The following is an 11,586-nucleotide window of genomic DNA, read 5'->3' on the forward strand; positions in this document are numbered from 1 at the left end:
CAAGACGAGCCTTGTATCTTACAATCTCATTTTTCTCATTTCGTTTTCTTACAAAGACCCACTTATACCCAACAGGTTTCACACCTTCAGGTATATCCACAATGGGTCCAAATACTTTTCGATTTTTAAGAGAGTTTAACTCAGTATTTATCGCATCTTTCCAATTTTTCCAATCATGTCTATTTTGACATTCATTCACAGTTTTGGGTTCAGGATCATCATTTTCATTTATGATTTCACATGCAATTGAGAACGAAAATATTTCATCAATGTTCATACCTTTTCGGCTCCACAGATTTCCTGTATTAACATAATTTATTGAAATCTCGAGATCATTCTTGTTATCAGCTTCATTATTAATGATCTCATTGTCATCATTTTGTGCTTCTTCGAGAGCACAATTTTCAATCATGGATTTGTTGTTATCTAGTGTCTTTTCAGGATCACTTTCAATCATATTCACCTTTTCTGTTTCTTTTCTTTTTCGGGGATTTTTGTCTTTGGATCCCATAGGTCGGCCACGCTTCAAGCGTGCCTTGGATGTACTTGCTACATCATTTGTTTTTGAAATATCAATTCTAGCTGGGACATTTATAGCTGGTACATGTGACTTTGTCACTCTTTTCAAATCAGTGAATGAATCTGGCAGTTGGTTTGCTAAATCTTGTAAGTGTACTATTTTCTTTACATTTTCTTCCCATGATTTATTATATGGGTCCAAATGTAATAAAGATGGTACATACCATGTTATTTCATTTTCTATGTGTTTATTTTCTCCCCCTAGTGTTGGAAATTTTGTTTCATCAAAATGACAATCAGCAAATCTTGCCTGAAAAACATCACCTGTTAAAGGTTCAAGGTATCTAATAATAGACGGTGATTCATACCCTACATATATTCCCAATCTCCTTTGAGGTCCCATTTTTGTTCTTTGTGGTGGAGCTATTGGGACATATACTGCACAACCAAAAATTTTTAAATGGGAAATATTTGGTTCCTTACCAATTGCAAGCTGATAAGGGGTGTGTTTATGATCAGCACTCGGCCTTAGACGGATGAGTGCTGCAGCATGTAAAATTGCATGACCCCAAACAGTAACTGGTAGCTTAGTTCTCATTATTAATGGTCTAGCTATATATTGAAGACGTTTTATTAATGACTCAGCTAAGCCATTTTGTGTATGCACATGAGGAACAGGGTGTTCAACAGTGATTCCTACTGACATGCAATAATTATTGAATGATTCTGATGTAAATTCACCAGCATTGTCAAGTCTAATTTTCTTTATAGTATAATCAGGAAATTGTGCTCTTAATTTAATTATTTGTGCAAGAAATTTTGCAAATGCCATATCACGACTTGACAATAAACAAACATACGACCATCTACTAGATGCATCAATTAATACCATAAAATATCTGAATGGTCCAGACGGTGGATGGATAGGTCCACATATATCACCTTGAATCCTTTCAAGAAATGCAGGTGATTCTATATGAATTTTGCCTGGTGAATGTTTTGTTATTAGTTTTCCAAGAGAACAGGCTTCACATGGTTTATCCTCTTTTGTAAACTTTAAACCTTTCAAAGGATGACCATGAGTACTTTCAATTATTTTTCGCATCATTGTTGAACCAGGGTGACCTAAACGGTCATGCCATAAAATCATAGTTTTGGGGTCTTCTTTTACTACCAAATTACATTCAATTTTATGTATATATGTATAATGTAATCCCGAAGGCAATTTTGGTAGCTTTTCTAAGGTTTTCTTCTTTCCAGAAACATTAGTAGTAATATTAATATATTTCATATTGCCTTCAGTTACAGTTTCAGTGTCAAACCCTTGACGATATATGTCATTAAAACTCAACAAATTTCTCTTTGATTTAGGAGAATATAAAGCATCATTAATGACAAATTTTGTTCCATTTGGTAACATGAACATAGCATTACCTGTCCCTTCTATTAAATCAGCAGGTCCTGAGATAGTATTTATCACACCTTTAGTAGAATTTAAATCATTGAAATATTTCTTACTTTTGAGGATCGTGTGGGTAGTTCCACTGTCCGGGATGCAAATGTCTTTGACATGTTCCATGTCTGACCTTCTTAAAATAAAATCAAGATTAAAGATAGGAAAACAATAAATCAATATAATACATTCAACATTATTATTCAATAACCAAATATTACACAATGCCCACCACATAAGTCATACATATTATTAAGTAATTCAAGCACACCACACAAGTCACACATATTATTAAGTAATACAAGCACACCACACATTATTCAAATACTTAATTAATTAGTTACTTAATTCATATTCATTTCATTTTCTTCTTCAACAAAATCAGCAGCCTCAAGGTAGGTAGTATCATTATTGGGTTCAACTTCGTTAAAATTTACTTCCTTTCCCTTTTCTTCAACAGATGCCCTGTATTTTTTACACAGGTGCTCTGGTGTCCTACACGTCTTAGACCAATGTCCATTCTTTCCACATCTAAAACAGATATCATCACGGTTCCTTGAAGGACCTTCTTGGATATATTTACCTTTACCTTGATGATTCTTATTATTTTGGTCATATTTAGGAGGCCTATAATTATTCACATATCCTCGTCCACGACCTCTACCACGAAAGTGGTTTCGACCGTGATTTCTGCCTCGACCATCAAAATGAGCTTTACCCCCTCGTCCTTTATGACGATTATGGCCACCACGCCCACGATTAAATGTTGTTGCATTTATTTCGGGGTATGCTATTGTTCCTGTGGGACGTGTCTGGTGGTTTTTTATCAAGAGCTCATTGTTTTGTTCTGCCACCAAAAGAGCTGCGACCAAATCAGAGTACTCAGTAAATCCCCTCATTCTATATTGTTGTTGCAACAATACTTGGGATGCATGGAAAGTTGAAAATGTTTTTTCCAATTTCTGTTCTTCAGTTATAGCCACACCGCAAAATTCTAATTGTGCAATAATTTGGTGCATGGCAGAGTTATATGCAACAACACTTTTATAATCTTGGAACCTTAATTTGTTCCACTGATCCATTAATGAAGGTAACAGGACTTTCCTCTGATGTCCAAATCTTGCCTTAAGTTTGTCCCATAGTATTTTGGGATCCTTGGCATTTGAATATTCTGTTTGTAATCCATCATCAAGGTGGTGTTTAATTATCCGATTTACTTTCGATTTTTTTCATTGCTAATTCCTGTGAGTCAGCTGTTTGCACCTCTGCATTATCTCCTTCTAGAATTTTATCGAGCCCCTCACATGCAAGGTACTCAGTTAAGTTGTTGTTCCATGTTATGTAATTATCTCCGGTTATGTTTAGAATTTTGAAATGATGCTTAACGTTTGACATGTTTATATCTAAAATACAAAAGAACAGAATCAATTTTTAATGTATAAACTATGACAAAAAAATAAATTATTTTATTCAATAGCTATGATTACAAAAACCATGATTCTATCAGCTAATAAACCAGGCTAATACTAGTAATGGTAAAACAACAAATATTGTTACTATTATAAAAGGTTCTCCTAATTCTTCATATTTGGTGATCCAGAAGATGAAAAACATAAAGACAAGTAGAGTGATAAGCATAAGAAAAAATTTAAACATTTTGGAAATATGAGTAAAAGTTTGAGAATGGTATGAAAACTTATGAGTGAAGGTGAAGTATTTATAGATGAATTTTATGAAGTGTCCGTTACGTTACCGTTGGGTTTGTGGCCGTTGGAAGATAGTGGAAAAATGTAAGCTTTTACTGTTCATGGCCGTTATGTGGCCGTTAGGGGATATGAGAAAAGTGTTAAATTTTATTGTTTGTTACCGTTGGGAATGAGTAAAAATATTCTAAGTGTGTTAAAAATCATCTAGCTCTTAAGATGCACAAATAGAGAGAACAACATGTAAAGTTATATGATAATAACTTTAAATAATATCAAATTTCAAAATATTAATTATGAGTCTCTCGTGAAATAATATTATTGACTGAGATTTTAGTCTTCCATTAAGAATTTAAGTTAGCAATATTATAGATGTGGATTTTAGTCTTCCATTTAATATGAAGATTAGTATTATAGATGGGGTTTTTGGACACCTCCATTAAGTATAAAAGTTAGTCATACATATGGGGTTTTAATCCTCCATTAAGTATGAAAGTTAGTAATATAGATGGGGTTTTGAATACCTCCATTAAGTATAAAGGTTAGTCATAGGTATGGGGTTTTAATCCTCCATTAAGTATGAAAGTTAGTAATATAGATGGGGTTTTGAATACCTCCATTAAGTATAAAAGTTAGTCATAGATATGAGGTTTTAATCCTCCATTAAGTATGAAAGTTAGTAATATAGATGGGGTTTTGAACACCTCCATGGAAATTAGTATTATTAATCAAAAATTATCTTTTGTGATATTATGGGGATTTTAGACCTCCACACAAAACTTAAATAATATTCACACTTATTATAAAGTTCTTGACAAGTTGTGAGTTTTCTATAATAAGTGGGTAAAGTAGTAGTAATAAAAATAATAATAATAATAATAATAGCCACTCTAGTTATAAATCACTTGACAAATTGCCAGTTCTCTATAACGGGGCGAATAATAATTATAAGGAAAATGTTAAAATGTGCACCAAGGGCACATGTTAAGGAAGTAAAAGTAGAAATAATATATTGAAATTTGTGCATTTAACTTTTTAAACATTAAATTTTTTTCTAACATTAAATGCAATTTTCTATATTTAGAATCTTAACATGTGCCCTTGGTGCACATGTTAACATGACCCTAATTATAATTATCATAAGATTAAAGTAATAAGGATAGATGATATATACCTAGTGGTGGTAAATCACTTCCGATAGAAACGATCGTGCTGATAACGTGTTGAGAAAATCAAATATTTAAGTATTCTTAAAGGACTAATATAATGATATAAATTACTAATGTAGTTATAATACTATAAATATATATTATACTAATGAAGAGAATGGAGAGAATGAAGAAGTTTTATGAGATTACTTGTTGCTCTCAAGGGTGTCTTTTACATGATCCAAAGGGTGGTAGTTATACTACTAAAATTATGAATACATTAACTTAGATTTACTATTGCAAGTTGACATTTACATTGATAATTTTACATTACTATTTTAAGTTGACATTATAGATAGATATTTCAACATTAATAGTAACCAATGTCTTTCAAGATAATTTTGTTGATTTTCCAATTTATTATAACACTCCCCCTTTGAAATATCTATCATGGTGCTTTATTGAAGCTTGGTCGAGGAGATTGTGATGGGAACATGTGCTGCCTCGTTAAAAACCTTATTAGGAAAAACCCATTGGGATAAAAACCTCAATAAGGGAAAAAGAGTACAACATTATGCTCCCCCTTAACCAAGCCTAGGTAATTCTTCTTCAAAGGTCTCGAAGGTGACGCATTCCAATACTTCGTACGTGTTTCTTGAAGACTGATGTAGAAAGTGCCTTTGTAAAGAGATCGGCCACATTTTCACTCGAACGAATGTATTGAATATCAACCTCTTTGTTTCTTTCTAGCTCTTGTGTGAATGAGAAGAATTTTGGAGGGATGTGTTTGGTTCTATCACTTTTGACGTAACCTTCTTTCATCTGAGTAACACATGCAGCATTGTCTTCATACAAAATTGTTGGATTCTTATCAGTTGGTAAACCAGACGTTCCTTGGATATGTTGAGTTACTGATCTCAACCATCTACATTCTTTGCTAGCTTCATGGAGGGCAATTACTTCAGCATGATTTGAAGAAGTTGCTACAAGTGTTTGCTTTTGAGATCTCCATGATATTGCGGTGTCACCATATGTAAACACATATCCAGTCTGTGATTTAGCATTATGTGGATCTGACAAATATCCTGCATCTGCATAACCAAGTAAAACTGGTTTTGTATTGTTAGAATAAAACAAACCAAAATCAGAAGTACCTCGGAGATATCGAAAAATATGTTTTATTCCTTTCCAATGTCTCTTTGTAGGACATGAACTGAATCTTGCTAGTAAATTCACTGCAAAGGCTATATCAGGCCTTGTACAGTTGGCAAGGTACATGAGTGCCCCAATGGCACTGAGGTATGGTACTTCAGAGCCAAGATCTGTTTCATTTTCTTCCTTAGGTCTAAACGGATCCTTTTCAACATTTAATGTTCTGCCCATCATTGGGGTACTCAAAGGGTTGGCTTTGTCCATGTTGAATCTTTTCAATACCCTTTCTGTATAGTTTGATTGATGTACCAATATACCATTTTTAGTATATTCAATTTGCAAACCAAGGCAGAATTTGGTTTTCCCCAAATCTTTCATTTCAAATTCTTTCTTTAAGTAATCTCTTGCTTCTTTAATTTCTTTATTGGTACCAATGATATTTAAATCATCAACATAGACAGCGATTATTACAAAACCAGATATTGTTTTTCTTATAAAGACACAAGGGCAAATAGGATTATTTACATAACCTTCTTTAAATAAATATTCACTCAGTCTATTATACCACATGCGTCCTGACTGCTTTAATCCGTATAATGACCTCTGCAACTTTATTGCATACGTCTCTCTGGGTTTTGAGTTTTCAGGCATCTTAAATCCTTCCGGGATTTTCATATATATGTTACTATCAAGTGATCCATACAAGTAAGCAGTAACAACATCCATGAGATACATGTCCAATTTGTTAAACACTGATAAACCAATTAAATAACGAAAAGTAATGGCATCCATAACAGGAGAATATGTTACCTCATAATCAATTCCTGGTCTTTGGGAAAAACCTTGTGCAACAAGACGAGCCTTGTATCTTACAATCTCATTTTTCTCATTTCGTTTTCTTACAAAGACCCACTTATACCCAACAGGTTTCACACCTTCAGGTATATCCACAATGGGTCCAAATACTTTTCGATTTTTAAGAGAGTTTAACTCAGTATTTATCGCATCTTTCCAATTTTTCCAATCATGTCTATTTTGACATTCATTCACAGTTTTGGGTTCAGGATCATCATTTTCATTTATGATTTCACATGCAATTGAGAACGAAAATATTTCATCAATGTTCATACCTTTTCGGCTCCACAGATTTCCTGTATTAACATAATTTATTGAAATCTCGAGATCATTCTTGTTATCAGCTTCATTATTAATGATCTCATTGTCATCATTTTGTGCTTCTTCGAGAGCACAATTTTCAATCATGGATTTGTTGTTATCTAGTGTCTTTTCAGGATCACTTTCAATCATATTCACCTTTTCTGTTTCTTTTCTTTTTCGGGGATTTTTGTCTTTGGATCCCATAGGTCGGCCACGCTTCAAGCGTGCCTTGGATGTACTTGCTACATCATTTGTTTTTGAAATATCAATTCTAGCTGGGACATTTATAGCTGGTACATGTGACTTTGTCACTCTTTTCAAATCAGTGAATGAATCTGGCAGTTGGTTTGCTAAATCTTGTAAGTGTACTATTTTCTTTACATTTTCTTCCCATGATTTATTATATGGGTCCAAATGTAATAAAGATGGTACATACCATGTTATTTCATTTTCTATGTGTTTATTTTCTCCCCCTAGTGTTGGAAATTTTGTTTCATCAAAATGACAATCAGCAAATCTTGCCTGAAAAACATCACCTGTTAAAGGTTCAAGGTATCTAATAATAGACGGTGATTCATACCCTACATATATTCCCAATCTCCTTTGAGGTCCCATTTTTGTTCTTTGTGGTGGAGCTATTGGGACATATACTGCACAACCAAAAATTTTTAAATGGGAAATATTTGGTTCCTTACCAATTGCAAGCTGATAAGGGGTGTGTTTATGATCAGCACTCGGCCTTAGACGGATGAGTGCTGCAGCATGTAAAATTGCATGACCCCAAACAGTAACTGGTAGCTTAGTTCTCATTATTAATGGTCTAGCTATATATTGAAGACGTTTTATTAATGACTCAGCTAAGCCATTTTGTGTATGCACATGAGGAACAGGGTGTTCAACAGTGATTCCTACTGACATGCAATAATTATTGAATGATTCTGATGTAAATTCACCAGCATTGTCAAGTCTAATTTTCTTTATAGTATAATCAGGAAATTGTGCTCTTAATTTAATTATTTGTGCAAGAAATTTTGCAAATGCCATATCACGACTTGACAATAAACAAACATACGACCATCTACTAGATGCATCAATTAATACCATAAAATATCTGAATGGTCCAGACGGTGGATGGATAGGTCCACATATATCACCTTGAATCCTTTCAAGAAATGCAGGTGATTCTATATGAATTTTGCCTGGTGAATGTTTTGTTATTAGTTTTCCAAGAGAACAGGCTTCACATGGTTTATCCTCTTTTGTAAACTTTAAACCTTTCAAAGGATGACCATGAGTACTTTCAATTATTTTTCGCATCATTGTTGAACCAGGGTGACCTAAACGGTCATGCCATAAAATCATAGTTTTGGGGTCTTCTTTTACTACCAAATTACATTCAATTTTATGTATATATGTATAATGTAATCCCGAAGGCAATTTTGGTAGCTTTTCTAAGGTTTTCTTCTTTCCAGAAACATTAGTAGTAATATTAATATATTTCATATTGCCTTCAGTTACAGTTTCAGTGTCAAACCCTTGACGATATATGTCATTAAAACTCAACAAATTTCTCTTTGATTTAGGAGAATATAAAGCATCATTAATGACAAATTTTGTTCCATTTGGTAACATGAACATAGCATTACCTGTCCCTTCTATTAAATCAGCAGGTCCTGAGATAGTATTTATCACACCTTTAGTAGAATTTAAATCATTGAAATATTTCTTACTTTTGAGGATCGTGTGGGTAGTTCCACTGTCCGGGATGCAAATGTCTTTGACATGTTCCATGTCTGACCTTCTTAAAATAAAATCAAGATTAAAGATAGGAAAACAATAAATCAATATAATACATTCAACATTATTATTCAATAACCAAATATTACACAATGCCCACCACATAAGTCATACATATTATTAAGTAATTCAAGCACACCACACAAGTCACACATATTATTAAGTAATACAAGCACACCACACATTATTCAAATACTTAATTAATTAGTTACTTAATTCATATTCATTTCATTTTCTTCTTCAACAAAATCAGCAGCCTCAAGGTAGGTAGTATCATTATTGGGTTCAACTTCGTTAAAATTTACTTCCTTTCCCTTTTCTTCAACAGATGCCCTGTATTTTTTACACAGGTGCTCTGGTGTCCTACACGTCTTAGACCAATGTCCATTCTTTCCACATCTAAAACAGATATCATCACGGTTCCTTGAAGGACCTTCTTGGATATATTTACCTTTACCTTGATGATTCTTATTATTTTGGTCATATTTAGGAGGCCTATAATTATTCACATATCCTCGTCCACGACCTCTACCACGAAAGTGGTTTCGACCGTGATTTCTGCCTCGACCATCAAAATGAGCTTTACCCCCTCGTCCTTTATGACGATTATGGCCACCACGCCCACGATTAAATGTTGTTGCATTTATTTCGGGGTATGCTATTGTTCCTGTGGGACGTGTCTGGTGGTTTTTTATCAAGAGCTCATTGTTTTGTTCTGCCACCAAAAGAGCTGCGACCAAATCAGAGTACTCAGTAAATCCCCTCATTCTATATTGTTGTTGCAACAATACTTGGGATGCATGGAAAGTTGAAAATGTTTTTTCCAATTTCTGTTCTTCAGTTATAGCCACACCGCAAAATTCTAATTGTGCAATAATTTGGTGCATGGCAGAGTTATATGCAACAACACTTTTATAATCTTGGAACCTTAATTTGTTCCACTGATCCATTAATGAAGGTAACAGGACTTTCCTCTGATGTCCAAATCTTGCCTTAAGTTTGTCCCATAGTATTTTGGGATCCTTGGCATTTGAATATTCTGTTTGTAATCCATCATCAAGGTGGTGTTTAATTATCCGATTTACTTTCGATTTTTTTCATTGCTAATTCCTGTGAGTCAGCTGTTTGCACCTCTGCATTATCTCCTTCTAGAATTTTATCGAGCCCCTCACATGCAAGGTACTCAGTTAAGTTGTTGTTCCATGTTATGTAATTATCTCCGGTTATGTTTAGAATTTTGAAATGATGCTTAACGTTTGACATGTTTATATCTAAAATACAAAAGAACAGAATCAATTTTTAATGTATAAACTATGACAAAAAAATAAATTATTTTATTCAATAGCTATGATTACAAAAACCATGATTCTATCAGCTAATAAACCAGGCTAATACTAGTAATGGTAAAACAACAAATATTGTTACTATTATAAAAGGTTCTCCTAATTCTTCATATTTGGTGATCCAGAAGATGAAAAACATAAAGACAAGTAGAGTGATAAGCATAAGAAAAAATTTAAACATTTTGGAAATATGAGTAAAAGTTTGAGAATGGTATGAAAACTTATGAGTGAAGGTGAAGTATTTATAGATGAATTTTATGAAGTGTCCGTTACGTTACCGTTGGGTTTGTGGCCGTTGGAAGATAGTGGAAAAATGTAAGCTTTTACTGTTCATGGCCGTTATGTGGCCGTTAGGGGATATGAGAAAAGTGTTAAATTTTATTGTTTGTTACCGTTGGGAATGAGTAAAAATATTCTAAGTGTGTTAAAAATCATCTAGCTCTTAAGATGCACAAATAGAGAGAACAACATGTAAAGTTATATGATAATAACTTTAAATAATATCAAATTTCAAAATATTAATTATGAGTCTCTCGTGAAATAATATTATTGACTGAGATTTTAGTCTTCCATTAAGAATTTAAGTTAGCAATATTATAGATGTGGATTTTAGTCTTCCATTTAATATGAAGATTAGTATTATAGATGGGGTTTTTGGACACCTCCATTAAGTATAAAAGTTAGTCATACATATGGGGTTTTAATCCTCCATTAAGTATGAAAGTTAGTAATATAGATGGGGTTTTGAATACCTCCATTAAGTATAAAGGTTAGTCATAGGTATGGGGTTTTAATCCTCCATTAAGTATGAAAGTTAGTAATATAGATGGGGTTTTGAATACCTCCATTAAGTATAAAAGTTAGTCATAGATATGAGGTTTTAATCCTCCATTAAGTATGAAAGTTAGTAATATAGATGGGGTTTTGAACACCTCCATGGAAATTAGTATTATTAATCAAAAATTATCTTTTGTGATATTATGGGGATTTTAGACCTCCACACAAAACTTAAATAATATTCACACTTATTATAAAGTTCTTGACAAGTTGTGAGTTTTCTATAATAAGTGGGTAAAGTAGTAGTAATAAAAATAATAATAATAATAATAATAGCCACTCTAGTTATAAATCACTTGACAAATTGCCAGTTCTCTATAACGGGGCGAATAATAATTATAAGGAAAATGTTAAAATGTGCACCAAGGGCACATGTTAAGGAAGTAAAAGTAGAAATAATATATTGAAATTTGTGCATTTAACTTTTTAAACATTAAATTTTTTTCTAACATTAAATGCAATTTTCTATATTTAGA

This window comes from Trifolium pratense, linkage group LG3 (assembly GCF_020283565.1).
Source record: "Trifolium pratense cultivar HEN17-A07 linkage group LG3, ARS_RC_1.1, whole genome shotgun sequence".
Taxonomy (NCBI): Eukaryota; Viridiplantae; Streptophyta; class Magnoliopsida; order Fabales; family Fabaceae; genus Trifolium; species Trifolium pratense.